The 18,951-nt window shown below is 24.2% G+C and overlaps 1 protein-coding gene across 4 annotated transcripts in view; it reads right to left on the bottom strand.

Annotated features, from left to right (window-relative positions):
• Positions 1-18,702, bottom strand: part of LOC113825263 (serine protease inhibitor 88Ea) — a 42,068-nt gene extending 23,366 nt beyond the window's left edge. For 3 of the 4 annotated variants that reach the window (XM_070134177.1, XM_070134176.1, XM_070134178.1), the window contains exon 1: positions 17,969-18,700. The gene's annotated coding sequence lies outside the window, so the exon portion shown is untranslated. Of the gene's footprint in view, positions 1-17,968 lie in introns of all 4 variants that reach the window. The other variant, XM_070134180.1, reaches the window with a different exon arrangement.
• Positions 18,703-18,951: the final 249 nt, after the last annotated feature.

Genomic DNA, 18,951 nt, shown 5'->3' with positions numbered 1-18,951 from the left:
ATAACAACAATAGTAATGATAATAATAATAATAATAATAATAATAATAATAATAATAATAATAACTATAACATTGATAACAATAATGATAATAATAATAGTAAAAGTAATAATTATGATAGTAATGATTTACACATCAGAGATGATAATAAAAATAATAATAATAAAAAATAATAGTGATAGCAATAATGGTAGTTATGATATGATCATATCAATATTATTTATTTATTTATTATTTATTATTTAGTTTAACTTATGATATTAAATATGATAATGATAACAATAATAATAATAATCATAAGAACAAAACAAAAATTACCCCGGCGGCGCCTGCGCGTGAGCACCTCACACTTGGCTTCGCGGGATTCGATCTCGCGGCCGCCGTCTCCGGGCCAGAGGCGGTACCACTGAGCCACGGAGGTTGGTTGCAAATTGCAATAGATGAGGAGTCCTTCAATCGCTAATTATATCGACGTGGTTAGATCTACCAATAAAACTATTCTAAAAGCCATCATATGTTTATCTCTGTGTGTGTGTGTGTGTGTGTGTGTGTGTGTGTGTGTGTGTGTGTGTGTGTGTGTGTGTGTGTGTGTGTGTGTGTGTGTGTGTGTGTGTGTGTGTGTGTGTGTGTGTGGAATTCATGTTGAACAGATTGCAAAGGGAACGACGAAGGGAAGGGCAAGAAAACACACGAATATGCCGAAGGCCTTTTCACTATTGCTTCGTCAGGGCATATGCTACATGAGGTACATAGAGGAGTATATATACAACTACTGGGTGATCAGGTCACGTCGGTAATCAGGTGAGCAAACTAGCTCACCTGTGTGTGTGTGTGTGTGTGTGTGTGTGTGTGTGTGTGTGTGTGTGTGTGTGTGTGTGTGTGTGTGTGTGTGTGTGTGTGTGTGTGTGTGTGTGTGTGTGTGTGTATGTGTGTGTGTGTGTGTGATGATACGGAATAATGGCAATGGTGATGCCGATAATAAAAGTAGTATAAATAATAATAATAAAACACAATCATAATTGTAATGATAAGAATGATAATACTTACCATAGTAATAATAATAATAATAATAATATTAATAATGATAATAACCATAGTACTAATGTTAGTGCTGCTACTACTAATAATGATGATGGTAATAATAATAATAATAAAATAATAATAATGATATTAAGAATAACAACAATAGTAGCAGCGTTGACAGTAATGATAAGGACTATAGTGATTATAACAATGACAATAATGCTAATAATGCTAATAATAATGATAGTGATGATTATAATAAGAATAATGAAAGATATAATGGAAATAAAAATAAATTCATCAAACATAAAATAAATAATAATAACATTAATAGTGATAATAATAATATTTATAATAATAACAAGAATGATAATAATAATAATGGCAATAATATTAATAATAATAATAATAATAATAACAACAATATCAATTACAATACTAATGATAATCATTGCAATAACAATGATAATTAAATGATAACTAAGATAAAAACGATACCAATAACAGCTGCAACAACACTAGTAATGATAATAATAATAATAGTGATAATGATAATGATACTGATAATAATAATAATAATAATAATAATAATAATAATAATAATAATAACAACTATAACATCGATAACAATAATGATGATAATAAGAGTAAAAGTAATAATTATGATAGTAATGATTTACACATCAGAGATGATAATAAAAATAATAATAATAATAAAAAATAATAGTGATAGCAATAATGGTAGTTATGATGATATGATAATATCAATATTATTGCAGTAATTATAAATATTATCAAAATTATCATTTTTATAGTAAAAATGATGAGGATGCTTATGATAATGATATTGATAATGATAACAATAACATATTATCAAAACTGATAGCAATAATAAAGAAATAATAATGAAAAAACTAAGGATGATAAAGACAATGATGATGATAATGATAACGATAACGCTGATAATGATGCAATAGCAATAATAAACAAAGATGATAATAATAATAACAACTATGATGAAGATGATAATGATAACAGTAACAAGAAACATGTAATAGTAATGATAGTCATAATAACAAGAATCATAATAACAAAAAAAATTGTAATAAATCATATTGATGATGCTAATTATGGTACTAATAATGATAGTGATGATATTAATAATACGGACACTAGTAGTAGTTATGAAAATGATGATGATGATGATAACAATAATGATGATAATAATAATGACAGTGATTATAGTAATAATAATAATAGTAACAGGAATATTAATAATAGGTGAAACAATGTAACTGTGATATTGCAGATGATAATGATAACAGTAATAATAATAATCATAATAAGAACAAAAGAAAAGTTACCCCGCAGCGAAATAAAATGGTAGTTTAACTTATGATATCAAATATGATAATGATAACAATAATAATAATAATCATAAGAACAAAACAAAAATTACCCCGGCGGCGCCTGCGCGTGAGCACCTCACGCTTGGCTTCGCGGGATTCGATCTCGCGGCCGCCGTCTCCGGGCCAGAGGCGGTACCACTGAGCCACGGAGGTTGGTTGCAAATTGCAATAGATAAGGAGTCCTTCAATCGCTAATTATATCGGTCTTTAGATCTACCAATAAAACTATTCTAAAAGCCATCATATGTTTCTGTGTGTGTGTGTGTGTGTGTGTGTGTGTGTGTGTGTGTGTGTGTGTGTGTATGTGTGTATGTGTGTGTGTGTGTGTGTGTGTGTGTGTGTGTGTGTGTGTGTGTGTGTGTGATGATAACGATAATGGCAATGGTGATGACGATAATAAAAGTAGTATGAACAATAATAATAAAAAAATAATAATGACACCAACAATGATGATGATAATGATAACAATAATAATAAAACACGATCATAATTGTAATAATGATAAGAATAATAATACTTAACATAGTAGTAGTAGTAATAATAATAATAACAAAAATAACGATAATGATAATAATCGCAGTACTAGTATTAGTACTACTACTAATAATAATGATGATGGTAATAATAATAATCATAAAATGATAATAATAACAATAAGAATAACAACAATAGTAGCAGCATTGACAGTAATGATAAGGATGATAGTGATTATAATGACAATAATGCTTATAACGATAACAATAATGATAGTGATGATTATAATAAGAATAATGAAAGATATAATGGAAATCAAAATAAATTCATCAAACATAACATAAATAATAATAACATTAATAGTAGCAATAATAATATTTATAATAATAACAATAATGATCATAAAAATAACAATATTAATTACAATACTAATGATGTCAATGATAATCATTGTAATAACAATGATACTTAAATGATAAGATAAAAACAATACTAATAACAGCAGCAACAACGACAAAAGTAATGATAATAATAATAGTGATGATGATGATGATGATGATGATGATAATAATAATAACTATAACAGCGATAACAATAATGATGATAATAATAATAAAAGTAATAATTATGAGAGTAATGACTTACACATCATTGATGAAAATAAAAATAATAACAATAAAAAATAATAGTGATAGCAATATTGGTAGTTAAGATGATATGATCATATCAATAATACTGCGATAATTATAAATATTATTATAATTATCATTATTACTATAGTAATAATGATCATAATAATGAGGATGATTATGATAATGATAATACTGACATAATATCAAAATATCAAAACTGATGGAAATAATAAATAAACAATAATAAAAAAAAATGACAGCAGTGATAAGGTTGATAAAATCAATGATGATGATAATGATAACGATAACACTGATAATGATGCTATAACAATAATAAATAAAGATGATAATAATAATAACAACTATGAAGATGATAATGATAACAGTAACAATAAACATGTAATAATAATGATAGTAATAACAACAATCATAATAACAAAAATAATTATAATAAATCATATTGATGGTGATAATTAGGGTAATAATAATGATAACATTAATGATAATGATGATATTGATAATACAGACATTAGTAGTAATTATGAAAATGATGATGATGATGATAACAATAATGATGATAATAATAACAGTGATTATAGTAATAATAATAATAGTAATAGTAATAGTAATAACAGGTAAAACAATGTTACTGTGATACTGCAAATGATAATGATAACAGTAATAATAATGATCATAATAAGAACAAAAGAAAAGTACCCCGACGGCGCCTGCGCGTGAGCACCTCACGCTTGGCTTCGCGAGATTCGATCTCGCGGCCGCCGTCTCCGGGCCAGAGGCGGCACCACTGAGCCAGGAAGGTTCCTTACCTGTTGGAAATGATGAAAATTACTTCAAAGAACTTGTTTAGATCTAATTGTGAAAACAGTCTAAATGCCAACATGAGTAATTCGCGTGCTTGGGTGTCTGTGTGTGTGCGTGTACGTGTGGGTGCGTACTAGCGCCTGTGTGGGATGATAATTATGATAACATAACAATAATGGCAATGATGATAATAATAAACGTAGTATGAGAAAAAATAATAATAATGAAAATTACAACAATAATAAAATAACAATAATCATAATAACGATAAAAAGTATAATGCTGAAAGTAGTAATGATAATAAAACAATAATAATTATTACTACTATTACAATAATAATGATAAAAATAGCACTACTGCTAATAATGATGATGATGGTAAAAATAACAACAATAGTTACAATAGTAATATCATAGTAATGTCAATAATAATTACAATAATGACAAAAATCATAATAATAATAATTATAATAATGACAATAATCATAATAGTAATAATTATACTAATGGCAATTATCATAATAATAATAATTATAACAATGACAATAATCATAATAATAATAATTATAATAATGACGATAATCATAATAATAATAATTATAATAATGACAATACTCATAATAACAATAATAACGATTATAATAAAAATGATAGCCATAATGAAAATTAAAATAAGCTTTTTAAACATAAAAATAATAACGTTAATATCAATATAAATACAATGATAATAGTAATGATATCAATAATGATGATAATGATAACTAAAACAATAACAGTAATAAAAACAGTGAAAATAATTATGATAATGATAATAATAATAATAATAGTGATGATAATAATAATGAAAATAAAAACAATGATAATCATCATCATAATAAGAATAATCAAAATAATAATAATAATAATGATACTGGAAGCAATCATGATATAGGATATCAAATAATGAAAATGATAATAGCAACAATGATAATAATGATAGTGATAATAATAATTATGATATAATACTTATAACAACAGTAACAACAACAACAATAATAATACTAATGATAAAAATAGTGATAACAAATAAATAATAGTGATAATTAGAATAATGATTTAAAAAATGATAATAATGGTTTAGATGATAATAATGATGGTAATGACAATAATGATGAAAAAAATAAAATCTGAAATAGTAATAGTGATAGTAATAATGACATTTATGATGATATGGTGATATTAATAACTCTAATAATAATAAATGATAATAATAATAATGAAGAGGATGATTATGATAATGATAATATTGATAACGATGACATGATAATATCAATAACAATAGCAATAATAGTAATAGTAATAATAATAATAATAATAATAATAATAATAATAATACTCACAATAAAAAAATATAATGAAAACAATGATGAGGATGATAAAGATAATGATAACAATAATGACACTCTTAACACTGATAATGATAATGCTAAAAAATAAATTATGATGATAATTATGACAGGATAATAATGCTAATATAAAGATATTAACAATGAAAATAACAATGATGATAATGCTGAAGATAGTAATAGTTATGATGATAATAGTTATAATGATAAAAAAGCAATATTACACATAATGATAATGATGAAAATAATAATAATAATAAAGATAATAATAATAATAATAATAATAATAATAATAATAATAATAATAATAATAATAATAATAATAAACATATAATAAAAATAATGATAATAATAATAACTTACAATAATGATAATAATAATAACACAATTACAATAACAAAAAAAAAAATAGAATAAATCATGTTGACAATAATCATGATAATAATAATGACAATAATGATAATGATAATATTGATGACACAGGCATCTAGTAGTAATAATAAAAATCTTAATAGTGAAAATGGTGATGATGATGATAACAATAGTGCTTATAGTATCAATAATAGCAATAACGTTAATTATAAATATGATAATAATGATAATGAGAATAGTGATATCAATGATAATCAGAATAACAATGATGATAAGTCATAATAATAATGATAGTTATAATAACAATAATGACAATAATAATAATAATAATAATAATAATAATAATAATAATAATAATAATAATAATAATAACAATAATAATAACAACTATAATAAAAAACAAAAATAATTATAACAACAACAATAGTAATAATTACACCGTTGATTATAAAAATAATAAAGAGCAAAATGGTTATAATAATAACAAGGGTGTTCAAAACAATAACAACGAAAAAAAAACATTCGTTATGCTGAAACACATAATGATAACATCGTAGATAATGATAACAGCCACAAAAACAATCTCGATATAATGAGGAATGTTTTTTTGGTAATCATTATCTTCGATGCTGTCATTAAGAGAAAAATTACCCCGACGGCGCCTGCGCGTGAGCACCTCACGCTTAGCTTCGCGGGATTCGATCTCGCGGCCGCCGTCTCCGGGCCAGAGGCGGTACCACTGAGCCACGGAGGTTGGTTGCAAATTGCAATAGATAAGGAGTCCTTCAATCGCTAATTATCTCGACGTGGTTAGATCTATCAATAAATCTATTCTGAAAGCTAATATGTGTATTGTGTGTGTGCGTGTGTGTGTGTGTGTGTGTGTGTGTGTGTGTGTGTGTGTGTGTGTGTGTGTGTGTGTGTGTGTGTGTGTGTGTGTGTGTGTGTGTGTGTGTGTGTGTGTGTGTGTGTGTGTATGTGTGTGTATGTGTGTGTGTGTGTGTGTGTGTGTGTGTGTGTGTGTGTGTGTGTGTGTGTGTGTGTGTGTGTGTGTGTGTGTGTGTGTGTGTGTATGTGTGTGTGTGTGTGTATGCGTGTGTGTGTGTATGCGTGTGTGTGTGTGTGTGCGTGTGTGCGTGTGCGTTTGCGTGTGCGTGTGCGTGTGCATGTGCGTGATGATAATGATGATATTGATCAAAATAATAATGACAATGGTGATAACGATAATAAAGGTAGTATGAGTTATAATAATAATTATTATTATTATTAATATTATTATTATTATTATTATAACAATAACAACAGTAATAATTACAATAATGATAAAAATGATAATAATGGTAATAGTAGTAATGTTCATAATAAAAATAACAATAATAATGATAATACTAATAACCATGATACCAATATTAGTACTACTACTATTAATAATAATGATGGTAATAATAATATTAATGAAAATAATAACAATAATAATAAGAACAATAATAATAGTAGTAATATTGACAGTAATGATAATGATAGTGATTATAATAATGACAATAATGATAATAATAATGATGATTATAATAAGAATAATGAAAGGCATAATGTAAATTAAAATAAGTTCATCAAACATAACATAATAATTATAACATTAATAATAATAGTAGCAACAAAAACAATAATCAAAATAATAATAAACACAATAAATGATAATAATCATTATAAGAAAAATAGAGTATTGATAAAGATGATTATGATATTGGAAATGAAAATAAGAAAAAGAATAAGAATCAGAAATACAATAACAATGATAATATTAATATCCATAATAATAATGATGATAATGATAATACTATTAATAATAAAAATGATAATGATAATAATAATGATGATGATGATGATAATAATAATAACAATTATATTAATAATAAGAATAATTATATGATAATCATCGACATCATCATAAGACTAATCAAAATAATAAAAATAATAACAATAACAAAATAAAAAATAATAATGATACTGATATCAATAATGATAAGGAAATAAAGTAACAACAATAATAATAACAATAATAGTAATGGTGGTAAAGATAAGTATAAAATAGCAACAACAAAAACAATGATAATAATAATAACATTAATTACAATACTAATGATGTCAATGATGGCAATTGCAATAACAGTGATACTTAAATGATAACAAATATAATAATAACACTAATAACAACAGCAACAACAGCAATTGTAATGATGATAATAATAGTGATAATGATGATGATAATAATAAAAAAGTATTTAAGAAAATAATGATTTATATGACAACAGTGATGATAATAAAAATAATAATGATACAAAGTAATAGTGATAGCAATAATGGCAGTTATGATATGATAATATCAATAATATTGTAATAATAATAATTATCATTATTCTCATTATCATTATCATAACAATGATGTGGATGATTATGATAATAATGATAATATTGATATGACGATATTAAAACTGATATCAATAATAATAAAGAACAATAATGAAAAATAAATAATGACAGCAGTGATAAGGATGATAGAGATAATGATGATAATAATGATAACGATAACACTGATAGATGTTATAACAATGATATATAAAGATGATAATAGTTATGGCAATCAGGAAAACAAAATCAATCATAATAACAACAACAGTGATAAGAATGATATTGGTGATGACAAACATAATAATGACAATGATAATGATAAAGATAGCGACAATAAAAATAATGGTGAAGGTAATAATAGTTCTGATGATAATAGTAATAATGATAATAAAAGTAATAATACTACTGATAATATTCATGTAATAACAATGATAGTAATAACAATAAGAACAATTAGAATAACAAAAATAATTATAATAAATCATATTTATGATAATGGTTATGGTAATAATAATGATTACAATAATGATAATGATATTGATAATACGGGTATGAGTAGTATTGATGAAAATGATGATGATAATGATGATGATGATGATCAGTGATTATAGTAATGATAATAATAGTAACAATAATATTAAAGATTCTTCAAATGATGGTACTGAGGATGATAATGATAACAGTAATAATAATAATCAAAAGAACAAAAGAAAAGTTATTATTACAATAATAATAGTAACAATAGTATTGACAATAACAATGGAAATTGCAATTATTATAATAATTGAAATAATGACAATGAATATAATAATGATAATAACCATAACTAATATAATTGCTAATACTATTATTGTAATAATAATAATAACAACAACAATACCAATGACGATAATAACAATGATGACTATGATAATAATAATAATAATAATAATAATAATAATAATAATAATAATAATAATAATAATAATAATAATAATAATAATAATAATAATAATAATAATAACAATAACAATAACAATCATAGTAATAATAATACCAATAATGATGATAGAATTAATTATAATAATTTCAATATTAATAATAATAATAATAATAATAATAATAACTATTTACATAATAATTATGATGATAACGTAAGCCATTATGATAACAATGAAAATAATAATAAAAAATAATTATGATAAAAAAGTGTTCAGAATACTCGCAACGAAATAAAAACAATCCTGATGATACTGAGAAAAAAGCTACCCCGACGGCGCCTGCGCGTGAGCACCTCACGCTTGGCTTCGCGAGATTCGATCTCGCGGCCGCCGTCTCCGGGCCAGAGGCGGTACCACTGAGCCACGGAGGTTGGTTGCAAGTTGCAAAGGATAAGGATTACTTCAATTGATAATTATCTCGACGTGGTTAGATCTATCAATACAACTATTCTAAAAGCCAAGATACGTTTTTTGTTGGTGTGTGTGTGTGTGTGTGTGTGTGTGTGTGTGTGTGTGTGTGTGTGTGTGTGTGTGTGTGTGTGTGTGTGTGTGTGTGTGTGTGTGTGTGTGTGTGTGTGTGTGTGTGTGTGTGTGAATTATGATAATGATAATGAAAAACAATCATAATTATGATATTGATAATAATGATGATAATACTACTAATAATACAATGTCTGTAATAATAATAGTCAAAAAAATAAAAATAACAAAAATGAGAATCATATGAATAATAATAATAAGAAGAGTAAGAATAATGACCATGACAATAATGATAATAATGATAGTATCAATAATAATAATGATAATATTAACTATAATGATAATAACAAACGCAACAATAATCATGATAACAATAATAATAATAAAACAATATAATTATGATAGTTATCATCATTACAAACAGTAAAAATAAATATCAAAATAATAATAATAATGATACTCATAATGATAATGATAATGATAATGAAAATGAAAATGATAATAATAATAATAAAAATGATAACAATGAGGATAAAAAATTCTTCTAAATTAGTATAATAATATTACCTCTTATAACTATAATAACAATAACAATTATGATAAGTGATAATAATAATACTAATACTAATAATAATAATAATAATAATAACAATAATGATTAAAACAATAATAATAATGATGATGATATCAGTAAAACTGATATGGATAATAGTGATAATTATCATAATAATAAAAGTTATAACAATAGTAACAGTAATAATAATAACAATAATAATTATAATATTAATAATAATAATAATAATAATATTAACAATAATGAATATAATGATAATAATAATAAAAATAATGACAATAATATTAATGATAACATTATAACAATAATAAAGATAATAATGAGTTATAAAAAATAATAACAATTATAATAGTAATGAACATAATGATATCAAGAATGAAAACAATAACAAAATCAGTAATAATAATGATAATGATGATGATAGTAATAGAAAGAACATAGATTATAACAATGTATAAAATTAATAACAGTAACAATAGTACTGATAATGATGATAATGGAAATTGTATTTATTATAAAAGTAGAAATGATGACAATGATAATAATAACATAATGACCATAATAAATTAATAATAATCATTATTACTATCATTGTTATTGTAATTACAATAATGATAATAACAATAATTACAATGATGATAATAACAACAATAATAATAATGCTCTTAATAATAATAATAATAATAATAATAATAATAATAATAATAATAATAATAATAATAATAATAATAACAATAATAATGATAATAGTACCAATAATAATAATCAAATTAATAATGATAATAATAATTTTAATAGTACTGATGATAATAACTATTTACATAATAATAATGATGATAATGTTGGTAATGATAATAATATTGATAATGATACTACTACTACTACTACTACTACTACTACTACTACTAACAATAACAATAACAATAACAATAAAAATAATAAGAATAAGAATAAGAATAAGAATAAGAATAATCATGATAAAAACGGTGTTCAGAATACTCGCAACGAAATAAAATAAAAGTTTAAATTATGATATTGAAGTATTGAAGAAGATACTGATATGATGATAAAAGTAATAAAAATAAAATAATAATAAATAATAAAAGCACCTCACGCTTGGCTTCGCGGGATTCGATCTCGCGGCCGCCGTCTCCGGGCCAGAGGTTGGTTGCAAGTTGCAATAAATAAGGAGTCCTTCAACTGCTTATTATATCTATCTGTATAACTATTCTAAAAACCAACAATAATAGTACTACTACTACTACTAATGATGATGATGATGGTAATAATAATAATGAAAATAATAACAATGATAATAAGAACAACAACAATAGTAGTATCATTGATGGTAACCATAATAATGATAGTGATTATAATAATGACAATAATGCTTATAATGATAATAATAATCATAATAAAAATTATGATAAAAATTAGAATAAACTTATCAAACATAACAAATATAATGGTAATATTCATTATAAGAAAAATTGAGCAATAATAAAAATTATTATCATAATGACAATAAAATTAATAACAATAAAAAACAGAAATACAATAACAATGAAAATCATAATAATAACAAAAATAATATTTATAATAAAATAATGATAATGCCAATGATAATCATTAACATCATCATAATAAGATTAATTAAAATGATAATAATAATAATAATAATGATAATAACAATAATAATAATAATAGTAACAATAATGATAATAATAATAATAATAATAATAATGATGATGATGATGATGATGATGATGATAATAACAATAATAGTAATAATAATGATAATAATAATGATAATAATAATAATAATAATAATAATAATAATAATAATAATAATAATAATAATAGTAATAATAATGATAATAATAATGATAAAGGAAATGAAACAATGATAATAATTATATTATCAATAACAATAATGATGATAAAGATAAGTACAATAATAATAATAATAATAATAATATTATCAATAATAACAATATTAATGATGACAGTGATAATTATTTCAATAACAATGAAACTTAAATGATAATAAAGATGATAACAATACTAATACAAGTAACAATAATCATCATAATAATAACAATAATGATAATAATGATAATAATAAGAAGAATTACAATAAGAATAACAATAATGGTGATAATAGTAATAATGATAACAATAGAAGTAATAGTTATGATACCAATGACTTAGAGAACAACAGTGATGGTAATAAAAAAATGATGAATATAATCATAATTGAAATAGCAATAGTAATACCAATAATGATAGTTATGATGATGATATCAATAACATTGTAACAATAATGATAATAATGAGGATGATTATGATACTGATAATGACAATGATAATAATATGTAAATATAAAAAAATTGTACTTATGATAAGAAAATAATAATGAAAAAAATGACAGCAGTGATGAGGATGATAAAGATAATAACAATAATGATAATGATAACACTGACAATGATGATGATAACAATAATAATAATGATAATAATAATTATGACAATCAGGAAAACAATATCAATCATAATAACAATCACAGTGATAAGAATGATATTGGTGATATCATTGATAATAAGCATAAAGATGATGATAAGTCTAGCAGGAATGATCATCATGATAGTTATAATGATAATAAAATAATACTATTACTACTAATGATAATAACAATAACAATAATTATGTAATAATGATGATGGCAATGATAATAACAATCAAAATAACAAAAACAATTATAATATATCATATTGATGATGATAATTATGGTAATAATAATGATAACAAAAATGATAATGATGATATTGATAATAGAGGCATTAGTAGTAATAATGAAAATCATGATAGTGATAATAATGATGATTATGATCATGAAGATGGTAATAATGATGATTATGATCATGAAGATGGTAATAATAATAATATTAATAATAATAATAATAATAATAATAATAATAATAATAATAATAATAATAATAATAACAATAATAATAATAATAATAATATTAATAATAACAATATCAATGCCAAGCACAATAATAATGAGATTAATGGGAATTGTCTTTTTAATGACTATTCTCATTAATAATGATGATAGCCATACTAACAAAAATAATAAAAATAATAATAACAACAATAGTAATAAAAAAACAATATTGTTACCACTATTACTATCATTATTACTATCATTATAATGGCGACTATAATAAAAAACAAAAATAATTATAATAATAACAATAGTAACAACTACACAATGATAAAAATAATAAAGAGCATAATAATTATAATAACAAGGACGTTCAAAACAATAACGAAAAAATGATAATGCTGAAACAAATAATGATAACAGCGAAGATAATGCTACCAACCATAAAAACAATCCTGATGATACTAAAAGTTACTAAAACCCCGACGGCGCCTGCGCGTGAGCACCTCACGCTTGGCATCGCGAGATTCGATCTCGCGGCCGCCGTCTCCGGGCCAGAGGCGGTACCACTGAGCCACGGAGGTTGGTTGCAAATTGCTAGAGATTAGGATTACTTCAATCGACTTGTTTAGATCTTAGAGTGAAACAATTCTAAAAGCCAACATGGGTAAATCGTGTGTGTGTGTGTGTGTGTGTGTGTGTGTGTGTGTGTGTGTGTGTGTGTGTGTGTGTGTGTGTGTGTGTGTGTGTGTGTGTGTGTGTGTGTGTGTGTGTGTGTGTGCGATAATTATAATAATAATGATGACAATGATAATCATAGCAATAACAATGATAATAAGATAATAACAATACTAATAAAAGTAGCAACAACAATAATAAAGAAAATAATAATAGTGATAATAAAAATAATAATAATAATCATAATTATAATATCAAAAACAACAATAGTGCTAATAGTTATTATAATAATAATAAAAGTAATAATGATGATGATTTAATTTAAATGATTTAATGCTTTAGATGACAACACTGATGGTTATAAAAATATAATGATGAATATAATCATAATTGAAATAGTAATAGTGAAAGCAATGTTTATAGTTATAATATGATAATATCGATAATACTGTAAAAATAATGATAATAAAAGTAATAATGATCATAATAATGATGATGAGGATTTTGATAATGAAGGTGATAATGATAATATTCACATATCAAAAATAATAACTATCATTTTTTATACTAGTATTAATGATAAATAAAATATAATGAAAAAAAGGTCAGCAGTGGTGAGGATGATAAAAATAATAATAATAAAAATAATAATGATAATGATAAGACTGACAATGATGATAACAATAATAATAATAATAATATATAAAGATGTAATAATTATGTCAACCAGGAAAACAATATCAATCATAATAACAATAACATTGATAATAATAATATTGGTAATAACTTTAATAATGAAAATGATAATTATAAAGATAGCAAATATGATAATAATGATGAAGGTAATAATAGTTATGATGATGATAGTAATGATACTAAAGATAATAATAAGAACAAGAATGATAATGATGATAATAACAATAATCATGTGATAATAATGAAGGTTATGATAAAACAACAATTATAATAACAAATATAATTAGAATAAATCGTATTAATGTTAATAGTTATGGTAATAGCAATGATAAGAATAATGATAATAATGATATTGATAACAGAGGCATTAGCAGTAATAATGAAAATCATAATAGTGACAATGATTGATTATGATGATGATGATGATGATAGTTATAATAATTATAACAACAATATAAATGACAAGCATGATAATAATGGGATTAATGAGAACTGTTATTTTCATGATAATCAGAATAATAATGATAGCTATACTTACAAAAATAATTATAACAATAACAATAGTAATCAAAATAATAACAAAATTGTTATCGCTATTAACAGTATCATTATTACTATCACTATAATAAAAACAAACAAAAAATCGCAATAACAACAATGTTAATGATAAAAATGACAATAAAAAACAAACAAAATAATAATAATAACAAGGGTGTTCAAAACAATAGTAACGAAAAAAATATTGACAATGCTAAAACAATGATGATATCGAAGAAAATTAAAACAGTAATAAAAACAACAATGTCAGTACTTACAAAAAAAGTAAAAGCTACCCCGACGGCGCCTGCGCGTGAGCACCTCACGCTTGGCTTCGCGGGATTCGATCTCGCGGCCGCCGTCTCCGGGCCAGAGGCGGTACCACTGAGCCACGGAGGCTGGTTGCAAGTTGCAAAGGATAAAGATTACTTCAGTTGATAATGATCTCGACGTGGTTTGATATATCTGTAAAATATTTCTAAAAGCCAACATTTGTTTCTGTGTGTGTGTGTGTGTGTGTGTGTGTGTGTGTGTGTGTGTGTGTGTGTGTGTGTGTGTGTGTGTGTGTGTGTGTGTGTGATAATATTGATCATAACAACAATGGCAACAGTGATAATGATAATAAAGGCAAAAAATAATAATGATGATCATAATGACAACAATAATAATAAACAATCATAACTATAATAATAACAAAAATGATGAAAGTACTTATAATAATGGTAATGATGATGATGATGATGATGATGATAATAAAAATAATAATAATAATGATAATAGTAGTAATGATAGTAATACTAATAGCACTACAACTACTACTACTACTAATACTAATAATAATAATGATAATAATAATAATAATGCTAGCGATTATAATACTGACATTGATGATTATAATTATGATCATAATAACAATACTGGTAGCTATAATGAAAAGGAAAATAACAAACATACTAAACATAACAATATCATTAATAATAATAGGAATATCAATAATAATGATAACAACAATAACAATAAATGATACTAATCATAACAACAAAATAGAATAACAATAGATAATCAAAATAATAATGCAGAATAATAATAATAATGAGAATAAGAAAAAGAATAAGAACAAAAATATAAATACAATGATAATTTTAAAACTATCAATGAAAATAATGATGATAATAAAATTAGCACTAATAACAATGCAAATAATAATGTAAATAATAATGCTAATAATGATAATAGTGATAATAATTTGTGACAAAAAATAATAAGAGAAGTAATAATTATGATAATTATTTAGATGACAATAATAATGGTAAAAACAATAATAATGATAATAATAACAACAATAATAATGATAATAATAATGAAAATAATAATAAAATCAATAATAATAATAATAATGGAAAAAATAATAATGATAACAATGATGAGGATGAGGATGATAGTGATAATGATAATAATGATAATAATAACTGATAATGATGATGATAATAAATAATGATAATCATGACAATTATGTTATCAATACTACTACTACTACTACTACTAATAATAATAATGATAATAATATTGATGATGATAATGGTAATGATAATGATGATAATGATGATAATGATGATGATGATGACAATGATAAAGATATCAATGATAATATAACAATAATAATAATGACGAAGATAAAAGTAATAATGCTAACAGTAATAATGATAATAAAATTAATAATAATAATGATAATGATGATGATGTTTTGTTGTTGATGATGATGATGATAACAATAATGATAATAACAAAAATATCAATAATGATGGCAGTAATAGCAATAATAATAATAATACTAATACTACTACTACTAATAATAATGATGATGATAATAAAAATAATAGTGACAATTACAACAATAACAATAATCCTAAAATACTTATCATGATAATAATAACAGTATTTATAGTAACAAAAATAATAACAAATGATATCAATGATAATCATCATCATCATCATCATAAGATCAGTGATGATATGAAGATGATAATAATGATAATGATAACAATAATATTAATGATAAATATGACAATAATGATAATAATGAGAATAGTGATGTTGATAATTATATTAACATTGATGATAGTCAAAAGAATAACGATAGTCATAGTAAGAATAAAATTAATAATTATAATAATAAAAATGGCTAAAAATAACAACAATAATAATGATCATAACAATGGTAAAAATAAAGAAATAATAATGAAGATTATAATCAAAATAATAATAGTATCAGTAAAAAGAATAATATTTATTATAATTATTACCATTATAATAATAATCATTATTATCAATAATATCATTATCATAATCGTAATAATAATAAAATTCTTCTTCTTACTGATAATTATAATAATTATTATTATCATTATCATTATTATGATAATAGGAACATGAACAACAACAACAATTATCACAATATCAATTATCATAATCATAATAACAAAACAATAATAATTATAAAATAATTAGGAGGTTAATACACATAAAAAACTGCTGTTCTTATAGGTCTTACCTTGATAAAAATCCAAGTGATGTCAGTTCGGCGTTGAAGTCTTCCTTCGGTGCACGAAATGGTCGATCAAATGCGCAGGAGACACGCTGTTGACTCTCCAATCCCTTCGCGTTGTTGGTGTTCCAAATTTCGGGTCGATGGGGGTTTGTTTCGGGCCAGTCCTCATTTTAAAAGACGGCCCAATGTTCACAACATTATCTTACATAGTTTAATAGTATGGGTGAAACTCACAAGTCCGTGGGAAGGTCGAAATTCGTGTATTTCTCGTAGCTGCCAGTAGCCGGAACAATAAGTTATTTACACTCCTCGCGCAGACTCTCTGATGCTTTTTCAGGGCATGAGCAGAAAGGCACAAAACGAAATTTGACTCTAAGTAACCGCATTGCACATTAATTGATCTCAAACACATTGCAATGGCTATTGAATTTGTGCCACAACCTCAGATATACCATAGTTATATGTAAATCTCCCTAACGCAAATAATAGGAAAGAAATAATTACAGTTTGAGTAGTTGAAAACCTGGAGACAAAACGAAATATCACTCAATGTCACTGCATTGTACTTGAATAACATCATCAGCACCTTAGAATAGCCATTGATTATATTCCACAACCTTTAAAGTACCGTCATTACGAGCAATACTCATTTAACATACATAAAGACCAGAATAATAATTACATCCGGTGGCGGGAGTTGACATCTACCTAGCACATCCAAAGAAAACGTGCCAAAAACCACCAATGCATATGCTTTTTTCTTCAAGAGTCGATTTTTTTCCCATAACCACATGTAGCAAAGTCAATTCGTATCCTATCCTTATAATGCATTGCCGGTTTTATTTTAAGAAAATCCTTCCTCCCATTTCTCCATCTCTTCTCATGCGACGGAATTTAATTTTTTCAATCATTATAATGGAGAGATGACATTTATTTTCTACCATCTTTTGCTTACGTTTTTATGGTTTTGAAGAGGATACTGCTAA

Source organism: Penaeus vannamei, chromosome 19 (genome assembly GCF_042767895.1).
Source record: "Penaeus vannamei isolate JL-2024 chromosome 19, ASM4276789v1, whole genome shotgun sequence".
Classification (NCBI taxonomy): Eukaryota; Metazoa; Arthropoda; class Malacostraca; order Decapoda; family Penaeidae; genus Penaeus; species Penaeus vannamei.
The sequence above is the reverse complement of the archived record's forward strand: the minus strand, read 5'-3'. Positions and strand labels throughout refer to the sequence as shown.